General features: G+C 39.9%; 1 protein-coding gene across 1 annotated transcript in view; it reads right to left on the reverse strand.

The window, feature by feature from the left end:
• Nucleotides 1–12575, reverse strand: part of LOC306900702 (cytosolic carboxypeptidase 6-like) — a 257938-nt gene that overhangs the window by 158992 nt on the left and 86371 nt on the right. The gene's annotated exons all lie outside the window — the stretch shown is intronic.

Genomic DNA, 12575 nt, shown 5'->3' on the forward strand with positions numbered 1-12575 from the left:
AGTCTGGTTATGCAAAAGACCAACACAATGAAGAAATGAAGGGTTAAAGGGATAGTTCACCCAAAAATAAAGTCTGATATTATTTGTTCACCCTCACGTGGTTCAAAACCTGTATGTGCCTCTTATTTCTGTGGAATACAAAAGAAAATTATTTTGTGTTCTGCATAAGAAAAAGGTTGAGCAAATGGTAAAGGAATTTATATTTTTGGGGGATGCTAAGATTGCATGTCTGACATCTAACCTAGGGTTGCTGAGGTTGGCTGTAACACCCAAACCCTTTAACTAACTCATTTTAGGAAGCATAAAGTACAGATAATGCTAATAATGATACTTCCAAACTGTCAATGACTCTTTGTGATAAACCATATCAAATTCACAATTAAGCCCAGGTGAAAGAAGTCAACAGTGTGCGAATGCAATCCAATTACAACCTTTCTCTCTTTTTCTCAGTTCCTCTCTCTCTCTTCACCAATCCCTCGTCCATCTATCCCTCTGTTCAGCCCCCATCAGTGGCTGCAGTCACAGAAGATGGGGGATTGTGGTCGGCCTGAATCAGCCAGGGCTAAAATGACATTTAACTGATGTTCAGACGCGAGGCAGCTGCTGGAACGGCTAGATAAGACCATTGCTGCTGGCATTTCAATTACACTTTTACTGCCCTACACATCTGTTGCCAGCCTACTTTCAGTCTTTTTTCCCACAGGCAAATACGTCCCTATTCCAGCACCTTTACATCGCAACACTCTTTCTTCTTTTTTCCCTACCACAAAATTCAGATTGAATTTCTGGGGCTGTGGAATGTATTTCTGGGGTGGAGTTGCTCTTCACTCCAGCCAAAGTGAATGATGAACATGTGTGTCAACATCAGAGTAAGAGAAAGAAACTTCACACCCATTTAAAATGTTGATTTAAATAGAAACATGAAGGGATGAAAACAATTAAACAAATCATGCCCCATGACTAACTTTGGCTTTGATGCCAAATTGGAAGACGCCTTCCAACAGACACAAATAAACGTCCTTCACAAATAAAGCAGTTCATTAAACCGGTTTAATTTCCTAATACCTAATTGTAATGATTTCTTGTCTGTTTTACTCGCACAAATACAAAAAAATACACAGACAAACATTCATTTCAGTCAACAGCATCTTTCAATGGCGGTTTCCCATGAGGTCGTGCAAAAAGGGCAGTCGGCTGTCACACATGCTGCCCGGCGGAACAGAGCTGACTACCTCCGTGAAGTTTAAAGGTGACTCCTTACACTTGACGTTGTCAGAATTGATTTGTATCATTCATACCTTTTAGCTGTAATATTCGCAAGAAATGGTTCTCTCTCTCTCTCTCTCTCTCTCTCTCTCTCTGTCATTATATCCTACAGCGTCTTCATCACAATCAACAGGGGAGTTACTCTGAGGAAGAGGGGGGAGGGGTTAAATTGGACGAACATCTCATCTCAGGCTCATTAAGAGCTTTGTGTAAGGAAGAAAGAGAGAAAGAGTGCGCACACACAGTCACCGGTAGGCCCCTTTGCGCTAGTTAAGCCAGTGTATCTACACTCAGGAGTAATTCGGAGTTGGTTTCCCAAAGCAGCATGGCTCAGTGTAGAGCTGGTCATGGAGGAACTGTTTTGAGTAGGTATACTGTAAGAATAAAAAGAATAACAAAATGTATGTATGTATTTACACTGTATGTATATACGCTATATAGAAAACTATTGGGGTGCTTCGAAGTAATAGGTGCGTCTAATTTTAGTCATTTCCATGAGCACAAATCTACTGTATATACAATACTACAGCATAGTTATAGTTCACCCAAAAATAAACGTTATGTCATCGTTTACCCACCCTCTTGTCATTTCAAACCTTTATGACTTTCTCTCTTCCGCAGAACACAAAAGAATATATTTTGAAGAATGTTGTTAACTGTCACACTAGTATTAGTTTTGTATCCAAACAATAAAAGTGAATGGGGTCAGTGCTGTTTGCTTACTAGCTTTCTTCAAAATCTTCTTTTGTTTTCTGCGGAAGAGAGAAAGTCATAAAGGTTTGAAATGACAGGAGGGTGGGTAAATGATGAATTTTCATTTTTGGGTAAACTATCCCTTTATTGATATTCTAGAGAATTATGGGCTTTCAGTTCGGACAGGACCCTTTTCTATTTCAACATGACAATACCTCAGTGCAAAAAGCAAGGTTCAAAATGAAATGACTGATTCAGTCTGGTGCGAAAGTATTTGACTAGTCTGCATGAAGTCCAGAACCTAGTTGAACACCTTTGTGCCAAACACTCATCACCCAAACCCATCAATGACTAGTAGACAAGGGTACATTCATTTCAGAACAAAATAATCCGTTGCAAAACTGTCGGAACAAACTTCTTTAATGTGGTATTGTATGGTATAGTCTTAATGTTTGTTTGATTAAAATCACTGGACTAGATAACCATTTTTATTAGAAGGGGGCAACCAATACTTTTGTCCATATAGTGTATATTTATATATATACTGTATGCATGTGTGATAACAACATCTGTACAGAAAAAAACTACTATTTTAAAGACAGTATTTGTGTGTTTGTGGCGATGCCATCAAAAACCTGTGAATCCAACTCTTGCACCATAGATTTACAAAGGAAAGAAGGAAGGAACATTAATAATTTTAATGTAACTGCCCTACAGACGCTGGAATAAATGTATTTATACAGCACATTTCTGATACTGTAACACAATAACAATGACAGTATATGTAGTATCAGCTGCTGTTGCTATGAAGTTTGTGCTCTGATAATTGACGCTCATTAACCACAGATTAAGCAGAATTAAAAATAATCACAGATTCTGGGATTAAAAGGAATCCTCTTATTTGTACAAGCCACAAACACGCAAACACGCAAACACGCAAGCACACACACACACACACACACACACCTGGTCCAAAGCATCAGGTCTACTGTATGTCAATAACAAGGGGCTCGGTAAAGCACAGGTGAACAGAACTAATGATTTAGACTCTGTTAGGAGAGAAAGAGCAACAAAAAGATAAAAAGGCCGCCAACCATCAATGACCTACCCCAGTGCTCCTGAACAGAAATAGCTGGATGTCAAACAGTGTTCGGGGGCGAACGATGTCTTTTGATACTGATCGATCTGCAGACGGACATGCTCTGGGGAAAACACTGCTGAAATATTTAAGAGACTTGTCTAAATAGAGGGAGACATAAATAATGTACATCGCCCTCTGTAAATCATGTTCTTTCTAAAAGGCATTGATGCGGGTATATTAGCTTAATGACGCTGAATAATGCAAAACGCAGTAGTCCATATAAAATACATATAGTGTCATATGGCAGGGGTTAAATATAAAGTGAACGGAGTTGGATATACAATACAAACTATCAATATTTACAACCTTATGAATAATAATGTTCAGCTAATACAGTCGATGAAAGTAACTGAGATTGAATTAAAGCAAACAGTGAATGAATGCAGACCAAAGAACTCAATTATGAATCTAAGGTCTCTAGCACTGTAGATACAGTACATCCATCACATTGCTTGAGATGCTGATCATTTTGGGGCAGCAATGACTGAACTTTGAACACTTTGAATTATATGGCGCCTAAAGCCACACAATAAAAAAGGAATACAGCACTGGTACATCTTAAAGGCTTTTTTTTAAATAAGAAATATGTGGTTTTGGGTGATGTCATGATATTATCATCAATTTGGTTCAAGTTCAAATTGTGTACTATACGCAAAAACGTTCAAACCTTCTGATTTTCATTGGTAAAAATTTAAGAGAAAATGCTCCAAACATTCAATTCTATTAACATGAATGGAAAAATTAATGGATAGAAGGAAATTATAAATCAATTAATACATATATTAAAGTAAGAGAATGAATATTACTAAACGAAATTTAAAGTTCAAGTTTGTTCGCCAAAATGCTTAATTCCGACATAATTTACAGATGGACTGTAGGCCTTTCTCACATGAAGAGATCAATAGCCAGTTTCCACAAACCCCTTAAGGTATGAAACCCCTTACATCCATACCATCACAACAAAGAGTTTCTTAACTCTTAACTTAAGTCAAGGTGAATGCCGTTCCAGTCCTCAATGCACTTAAAAATGACATTTTATTTAGTTTCAATGACACATCGCGACAAATGAGAGAGCGGAAACACTTGACATACTGACAGGCCTCAAGTACTCGGCAATGCAATTTAAAGGCAGCTTTTAATTTCCTCCTTAAAAAGTATTCAAAAACTCTTATATCAGATAACAGAAAACTCAGAGAGGCATTGGTGAAGCTGCAGGCATGTAGACCTTTTGTTTGGTTGAGGCATTCATCCCCTTTTGTGCAGGATTATTTAATTCAGCCGGAAACTATGAAGTATGCGCTTTTGGCGTATTCAGTGAAAAGGCAATTGCAATCTACCTTTATATTGTGTGGCAGCAAGACGTGGTTCTAACATGTTTAATTAGGTCTCTCCATCGCCTTTGACTGACGGTCCAGCAAAACACATCAGACACAATGTAAAAGGTCACATTCACTCACACAATGGTGCTTGGAGAGCATTAAAGTCATTCCATTAACCTAGTGACGGTTTCGCGAGCAGCTATGAGGGAAAGACCTCTGCATACGTGTTTGTAATGTTGAACCTGATGGTGTTGGCTTATGTGCATGTCATGTCACTGTATTTTACAAGCAATGAATCACTGTTACACATCAACTTACATTTACCAGAATGAAAAGAGAGTCAGAATCAGTTTGAAGTATGCCGCTAATGTATCAGAGGTGTGGCTAGGCACCCACGAACAAATCTGTTAAATGAAGGTTTTATTTCATATTGGCCTTCAAGAATTGTGATTGGCTATTTAAGGAATAGGTGTGAACCAGAATCTTTAAAACCCATACCACCAAGAACAATACCACCGCCATAAAGTTTTAAAAATTAGCTAGGCTGCAGTTTTGTTTCATCGCAAATAATTTTTGTTACTTTTAGTTAATGAATCTAAATGAGCCAACTGTTCACCAGCTAAGAAGCCGAACTGAAAACACAATGACACATACAGTAAGTGTCAGTTACATTATTGAAGTGTGACAACAGAAACGCTTAACATAACATATGTTCATGTAGCTCAACTGCTAAAGCATGATGTTTAGCAATGCCAAGGTCATGTGTTTGATTCCACGCGAAACGCATTCTGATACAACTGTATGACCGGAGCGAGATGCAAGTAGTATAAAAAGTGCCGGATATATGTTTAGAAATGTAAGTGTAAAACAAATAGTTCAGTCATTGCTATTACCTTAAAGGGACTGTTCACCCAAAAATGAAAATTCTGTCATGATTTACTCACCCTCAATTTTTTCACATTTTATTCCTACTATGGTGGTCAATGATGTCCCAGAAATGTCAGTTGCCAACATTCTTCCAAACATCTTTCTCGGTGTTCATCAGAACAAAGAAATGTATACAGATTTGGAACAACTTGAAGACTGTTGTACTTGTCCTTTTTAATTCAACAAATGTTATAAGTATCTCCACAGAAACACACTGAACTAATATTAGGCCAGGGCACTCGGTCCTGCGCTGTAACCACGTAACAAAATTGCAGTGCCACAACCTCTCACTCAGGATCAAGCAAGTACATAAACAAAACTGAACATTGCTGCCATCTAAAAGCTCCTCCTCTCTAAAATGACTTTCTGTCTCTCCCTCTCTCGACGCTTGGGGTCCTCCGTCAAGTAAGTGGCGACAGAGAGGTGAAATTGTCAAAAGTGATGGATGACTATCAACCTTCTGCGTTCCCCTCTTCAGTCCTCAGAGATTTACAGAGCTGCTGACTATCAGGCATGAAAACCAATCTCTTTCTCCATTTCTATCCTTCCCTATATCTCTCCCACACTCTCTCCATCTTTCCTCTCTCTTCTATCTATTCGTCTAACTCTATTATCTTAAACCATTTCATTCACTTCTGACAGATTTGGAGAACGCCATCTATCTATGCAGCCAATCGGCTCCCACCGCTGGGTAGTTCGGCGGACACGTTCTTCTCGGGCGCGGACGTAAATCGCCGCCGTCCGTGACAACCGTTCTGCCTCCCGCCCTCTCCTCCCAACAGGACGAGGAGCGGAACGTGTGCACGTCTAAATGTCGCAATTATAACATCACAAAGGGTGGCACTGTAGGCTAATTGTGCTCTCGAAATAGTAATGGCTTTATTATCACAACTATTTTGGTGAGTGTAATGATAGTTAGGAGGCATTATGGTAATGCAATTAAACGCTAGCATTATTGTTCCAGACCTTTTAATTGGGGGGATCTCACAGGGCACCCTGTTTAAATATACTCAATGATACATTTAACCGGCCCTTCGGTGAAAAAGCAAGTGACACGGGGGGACTGAAGATTAATATGGGTTAAGTAAAAGCAAACAAATAAAAAACAAACAGCCGTTACTGTCCCTAGGTGCACACTAAACAAAACAATACTACTTCTGCAATATATCTTGGATTTACAAAAATACCATTTATAAATGAGGTACCGTACATATTTAATAATAATTATTAATAGCCATAATAATAATTTACATATGACCCTTAATACACAACTAATACAGATTCTGAACAATTGTTTATTATGCATTTTCAATTGCTTCACATTTCTATTTAAAATGAATTTTTAAACTGCTAAATAATATACATAACTATGTGTTCATAGGTGTATAAAGACCTTAAATAATGAAGCCCACTATTTCATACACTACGGGTCCCTTTACATGGAATTCATTATGTTGTTACTACAGTATCCCTATACGGACAACTTGTGCTCTACAGAGCACATTTCGTAAATATGTTATCTCCCTCGACAAAGAAGCGAAAACGTGACGACATCTTAGTCTTGTGTCAGCCACTGTATTGCTTCGAAAGGAAAGTGTGAAGTGAGCCGTTGGTTGCAATTCGCAACCTCACCACTAGATGCCCTTACATTTCATACACTGGAGCTTTAATTCAGAGTTAAAACATCATTTCTTCACTGAGTTACGGTTTCAGCAGACATTCCTGCAGACATGCATGTGCCACCTGCTATAATGATATGTAAATGTTATTCAAATTGACATCCAATCGACTGTAGTGAGCCTGTGGGAGTGACCTTAGACTTTTGAAGAGCGGGTTGAGAGAAATGGCTGTTGGCAGGAGTTGCCCTTTGCTGCACATCAGAGACCATTCTTGGGGTCTTAAAACAAAGATTGGGGTTAAATCGAGCATTTGCTCAAGATCAGCATTAAATCGCCTAAATGCCATCGGAAATTTTTACCCTGTCCTCTTCTCGTGGTCGTGCGGTCTTCCCCAGGTTAATCAGATATGTTCATGTTTGGCTTTCATATTTCACGGCTCATGAAATTCTAATGGATTCCTCTGAAGAAACGCAACTTTCCATGGAAGTGTAATGTTCTCGTGTTTCTGCCTTGTTACATTCTTTTATTATTTATTTATTTTGTTTGTTTTTCTATTTTTACGCCACAGGACGAAACAGGGCGTGATTACCCGGCATGCCAGCGGCACGATGAGCAAATTTAGACTGGAGTGAGAACTAAAAGTACACTGTCACAATGGCTTTGAACAAACACACACACAAACACACACACCTTTTATGGAACATACACACTTGGGCTGAGATGCTGAAGCTAACTGCTTTCAGAAGTTATTTTTAGCAGCTTCTCTCGCTGCGTTCATTCTCTGTCAGTAGAGTCCATTGGGGCAGGACTGAGCAAGAGAAAATGAACGACAGAAAGCGTGAAAAGGCGGAAAAGAGAGATGGGGGAAAGAACCAACAAAATGTCTGATGTTCCAACAAACAGGAATCCTCAGTTGAACTGAGGGTGAAACGCTCAGACCGTTCTGCACACTGACCCACAGACTGCTCTGAATTGCTCTTTAAATGTTAAACTTTAAGTGCCCACCTCCACCGGGCCAGCAGCCAATCACACAGCGGGGATGGCAGATGGGCTGCTTGGAGAGCAAATGTGGCGCTGGCTTCATTGCGTGTTGTTCTTTTACAGAAGGATAAGGTCAAATGCTTTTTTCCTGCCTTTTTTCCCCAAAAGTCTGCCACCGCTGAGGTGTTCGGCAATCGCACCAAAAATTACCACGGGCTTCTGAGAGTCAATATGTTATTCAGCTTTCTTCTCGATCTTCTATAATTACAATACAGCCCCCTGGTCAGAGTTGACATGGTGCCAAAAATCCCCCACCGGCTAGAGAATGAGTCACAGAGAGATACATTTTGCAACAAAACCTGTGTGTACATGTGAGAGACTATGACTGCTGCTCTCATGAACAGTTCATGCTGTCAGCAGCTATTCTCTAATATTTTAAACGTCCAAATGAATATGCAGATTTGATGAAGAACGAGACACACATGGGTTTGTTCTGGGAGAGGGGGGATTCCTGTGATCGCGGGGATGCTAGCTTTTGACCCTGACCGTTCTGTACTGGAGGATGATAGATTTAGCCTTCTGTCCTGCTGCTGTTGGCCCATCAACACTACCTGAAATGAGAAAATTGAAGTGGGGCAGTGTTATTGCCTCTGAGCCTCTAGAGGCTGATGCATCGTGAGGTGGATAGACTGTTGGAGAGAGAGTAAGAGAGGAAAATAATGGCACGACATTGTTACTCAAACCCATTTTCGCTACGTACTGCCATCCATTCACCTTGGAAATGCCAGAAATCTAAATAACACATGAACGAAAGGAGTTTTGAACGAACCAGTGAAACGAGCGAGGTCAGAAGCCACGGCTCACGCAGCACCCTAAACCTTCAAAGGCCCCTGACAGCAGTGCTGCGTCTGCAGGAAGTGATGTCACAGGTCAGTGTTTTTCATTTGGAACGCTCCTGGGGTTATGACGTCCACCCTGCCGGTTCAGCAGCGGTGATGGAGGGAGGCTTGGCGCAAGTGGCATGCCGTCTCCGCAGAATATCAATATGCCGTGTCTAACCATCTCACCCCTCAGCTAACAACCTTATTAATTAATCAGCGCTGAACTGACGCCCCTATTTTTCCCCTCCTCGGCTGCTTGTTTTTAACCCCTCCCTTGTCCTTCCATCCCCACCGGGGAGAGCGTTTTGTACGTGTGAGGTGAGCTCTACCCCCATCTGTGGCTGCGGTACAGTTTGGCAGTGTAGGGGTTTGATTGAGGGGCGGTATAAAAGCAATCTTCCAGACCTGGGGAGGGAGAGAAGGATGGTGTGGAAGAGAGAGAGCGGGCGAGCAACACTTTTTTTCCCTGCACATTGCACGTCTGGCTGCCTGCCTGCCGGGGCCTGCGTTTGACATAGCACATAGTTTATTATGGCGACTGCTATCGGCTCGCAGGCGAATCTCTGCTCGGAATGAAAACAGCAAAGTAAAACCCCATTTGGGGCATCTGGTGTCTCTGACAACCGTACAAACCAAGACAAAGGACAGCGAGAAAGAGATACAGAGAAATGGACGAGAGATGGATAATAAGCTCGGCTATGCCACCTTGGCAACGGGGTGGAGTATTCGATAGCTATTACATGCGTGGCAATGCATCCCGCCGAGCGCAACGGTAATGTCCGCTCTGTTTACTAAATGCATAAAGGTGTTAATGTGCAGGTTAAGCTTTGAAAAGTCACACAGAAATAGAAGCGATGCCGTTGAGTGATTAAACTCTGATAAACGTGGAAAACAGCACACCCGCCATCGATTCATGCAAAAAAACTAATCAATATACACAAAACATGCAAAGAAATCAGATAAATATGCTTATCATAGAAGGAGAGGACAATATTGATATTTAAAGACACACAAACAACTGATATCTATTTTATTTTCACTTTTAATGTCAAATAATGTTGAAATCCGAGCATAGCATGAGTTCAGCAAGGACTGTTCTCATTTCTGAAAAGAGACGGCCTGACAAACAGCAGGGGGGCGAGGGATTTCAAGACTGCATACAGTTGTTTTGGGGGCTTTATTAAAATGAGATATTTTGAAAGGGCTAAAACCGACTCTTTAACTTGAAAAAAGTAAACATAAGTCTACAGAGCAAAGTATGCTGCCCTTGCTCTTGTTTAAAGACAGAGGGAATGTTTTATGCTGTTTTTTAAATTCCAAAGACAGGTACCAGTGTGGAACACAAAGAAATGCTGGAAGACAATTTAAATGGCGTAAATACGTTTAATGAAGTTATAGTTATGAGACAAAATGTGAAATATTGTAGTGTCACTACTCATCATAGTTTAATTGAGCTACCAGTAGTATGCTGTTTCTTCATCTAAAAGGCCTTTGAGAAGAACGACGGCGACATTAAATGTAAGCCTATGAAAATGTAATTGAGATGCCGAATAATGCACAAACGGATGACCAACAAAGACCAATTTCGAAAGTTTAACAATAGCTAAGGATATACATACAGTACATGGGTAGTGTGTCCGTGGTGTGACACTGCAAATATTAGCAAAACAAACTGTTAATAACATATTAGTTTAAATGATTAATATTCATATTTTTAATAACCAAAATTCATCTCTCTTATGCTACGTTTTATTTTCTACCCACATACTGCACACATTCATCCTTTATATTGCTAAACTTTCTAAATTGGTCATTTTTATCATGCATGTTGATCAGTGGATTGTGGATTGAAAATAAATCCATTCATTCTACCCCAAAAGTGCTATTGACAGATATCATCAACTCTCAGCCATTTTTTTCTAAACGATGCCACCTGAAACTGTTAAAAACACTTCAGTGCACGCAGTGTATCATATCATCTCCAAGTGGCCAATCCATCTGCCATACTCATACTAATTCTCATATTCAACAATATTTTGTCCATTAGTTAATTGACTAAAAACATTCTGGAGAATGACTGTGTGTGCCGAGCTCCTTTAAAGCTTCCCATTTGCACAAGCACAACTTCAATGTTACTGTCTAATATTGATTAAACTATAAAAGGAAAGGCTGGTCTGGGGCTGGATTACCTTCATCATATTACTACGGTAAGAGTTGCACATGGGATCGCTAATGGTGTCTCTAACACACGCTGCAGGGAAGGTCAGAGATGAGATCTGGGATAAGCAGGAGGAACACACATTAATGTGTGTAGACTACAGGCTAGTGTTTCATCCAGCTGGCTCTGAGCACATATCTAACCAGGGTCAATTCAATAAAAGGGCAGATAATTACAATATCACAAATATCTGCATTAAAGGCATCCCATATGGAATGATGTCATAGCTACTTAAATCTGTTATTTTTAAGAGATGAATCCACAGGGCGACCACAAAATCGTGAGAATGATTCGTGATAGAACCTTCAAATTACAGACTACCTTAAAACGCACCAAAAATACTGAAAATGTCCAAACAAATTCTCTTGCATTAGGTTATCAAGCATCATGGTATCCAAGCATACCAAGCATGGTATCAGCTACCAACTAAATGTGTGTGCATGAGTAATAAAGAAATTGAGAGATAGATTGAAAGGTAATTGAAATGCAGAGGAAAACCCATAAAGATGATAGACGGAATATCATTTCATGAGATCGCATTAATTAATCGAGTACATGGCACAGCGCTGATAAAACAGGAAAAACATCAGTAAATACTCCAACATGATTGGTGGAATGTGAAAAAGAAAGAAAGAAAGAAAGAAAGAAAGAAAGAAGGAAATAAAGACAATGGGCACTATCAAAAGGAATGCTGATATGTGGGTTGCCATAGTGACTGTGGAAGGTGTGCCAGTCATGGTGATAATCAGAGACATGGCTAAGTGTAGCTGTCATGAGAACACGGCAATAGAGGAAGAACCACCAGCTCAGACGTCTCTCTGCTAAATAGGACGGATGGGAAACCGAATGCCTCTGAAAAAAAGTGCTAAACATTCAGTCATCAGCAACGATGAAACAATCTGCTTTTGGTACCTTCATAACCTTCAACATTTAAGTTTATTTATCGATTTAAATATTTACACTGTCAATAAGCAACTTAAAATGTAAAAATTGGACTTAAAATGTAGAAATACTTAAATATGACTAGCAGTGAGATGAAATGTCAGTACCACATGTCAAAATGTGCCTGAATGGTCTTAAGAAGTGTGATGGATCCAATTTATTTAATGGGAATCATTCAATATCAGCCTACGAAGGGATTATATCATAGCTGACTGCTCATTTCCTCAGGATAGCCTGTGTGTGTTCGTATAGTTCTGCATTATAACTGCTGATCCATATGCACACACATACGCACACACGCAGCAGTTTCAGATACACAAGGCGATGAACATATGCTGAGTGAGTGCATGTGTTCAACTTTTGAATTGGAACAGGACTTTTTGAGGATGATCTCAGATTTGGCTTTACTGAGATGTGAATTTAAATCCAGTGTGTGGTACAGGATTTCATAACTCGGCACATATTGCAGTTTTCAGCATCCAATTTAAAGGATCCATGTATGGAATTTAATAGCATCTAGCGGTGAAACTCCACCCCTCCCTTTCGAAGCAGGGTGGCTCACACAGAAATAAGATGTTATCACATTTT

Source organism: Barbatula barbatula (genome assembly GCF_947034865.1).
Source record: "Barbatula barbatula genome assembly, chromosome: 11".
Taxonomy (NCBI): domain Eukaryota; kingdom Metazoa; phylum Chordata; class Actinopteri; order Cypriniformes; family Nemacheilidae; genus Barbatula; species Barbatula barbatula.